Below are 1,770 nucleotides of genomic sequence, written 5' to 3' on the forward strand. Positions count from 1 at the left end.
CTCTAATTATATATTATTATTTTTCATAACTATTAATTAATATTTAATACTAACTAATTTAACTAATAACTAAAGATATATATTTTTTAATTCAGATTAAAAAAAATATACACAACTAGTTCTCACTATCATTTACTAAGAATTCGTTTGAAAAGTGGCAAAAATTATTTTTTTGGATTTTAAATTATGAAAAGTCACTTTAATATTATTTGGTATAAATTTTGAAAAGATACTTTTAATTTTTTTAAATTTATTTAAGAGTTTTTGAAAAAATAAAAAATATTACTTCTCACTTTTTCAAATTTTATTTTATCACTTTTATTTATTAATAAATATTTTTATAAAAAAAGGATAAACCACAAAAAATGCACCAGAATAATTTTGTCATAACAAAAATGTGTTCGAGTTTTGTTATCGACAAAAATACCCTCAAATAATTTAAAAACATGACAAAAATATCTAACATTAAATATGTATTCTCAAAAAATATTTTAGATATTGAATTTTGATCCATTTTTCGCAAGCATGATTAGAAAAATGAGATATTTTTATTCTTAAAATTTGGTGATTTTTTGTTAAGTATATATTTTTTGTGATTTCTTTTGTCAACAATCAATAATACTTTTAAAAAATCACAAAAAATATATAGTTAGCAAAAAATCACTAAATTTTAAGAATATAAATATCTCAATTTTTAATCATGCTTACAAAAAATCCTATTAAAATTCAAGCTCTAGAATATTTTTTGAGAAATACATATTTAATATTAAATATTTTTATCGCATTTTAAAATTATTTGAAAATATTTTGTCTATAACAAAATTTGAGTACATTTTTGTCGATGATAAAATTATTTGAATATATTTTAGATAGTTTATCCAAAAAATATAGATACAAACTAATTTATTTATAAATTATTTTTAATATAAATTTTGTTATTTTATTTTTTTTAAAGAATTTAATTAAATTATTTATTCAAATTGAGTCTAAATAACTTGTTAATTTTTTTAAGGTTTAATTACTTTGTTGGCCCCTATAGTTTTGTGAAATTTTTAATTAGGTTCTTATACTTTTTTTCTTTTTAATTGGATCCCTGCACTAATTTTTTTTCAATTAAGTCCTTCTTAGTAGTAATTAGTTTAATTTTATAGGGACTCAACTAAAAAAAAAATTGGTATAGGAATCTAAATAAAAAGAAAAAAAAAATGTAAGGACCCAATTAAAAAAGATTTTGGTGAGTTATGTAAGGACCCAATTAAAAAAGATTTTGGTGCATGGACTCAATTAAAAAATATATATATATAGAGATCTAATTGAAAATTTCGCGATAGAAACCAATAAAGTAATTAAACCTTTTTTAAAATTGAGATAGTTGATTATTGCTTGCTCCTGTTGCTCGTTGTTGGAGGTAAAGGAGCGGGCCTGTACTGGACACATGTGACGCATGTAGATAATAACACTCCTTAGTCCTTACTCACTGTGTCATGTCAAATGGCGCTTCCAATTTTCCATCAAACTAGGGCTGGTAACATGTGTTTTATTTGTGAATATTAAGTCTGATTTAATCTGATCAAATAAGATTGTCTATTCAATCTGTTCTAGATAAGATAAAGTGTGGTGTAAATTTGTTTGTCGGTAGGATTGAAGGTTGAGTTTTTAGTATATTCTATTCTATCTTATCACACTTTGAATATATTATGTAAAAATTTAGAATAATCATTAAGTTAATTATTATTTAAATTATTAATTTAGTATATTTTTTATTTAAAA

This window comes from Arachis duranensis, chromosome 4, assembly GCF_000817695.3.
Source record: "Arachis duranensis cultivar V14167 chromosome 4, aradu.V14167.gnm2.J7QH, whole genome shotgun sequence".
Classification (NCBI taxonomy): Eukaryota; Viridiplantae; Streptophyta; class Magnoliopsida; order Fabales; family Fabaceae; genus Arachis; species Arachis duranensis.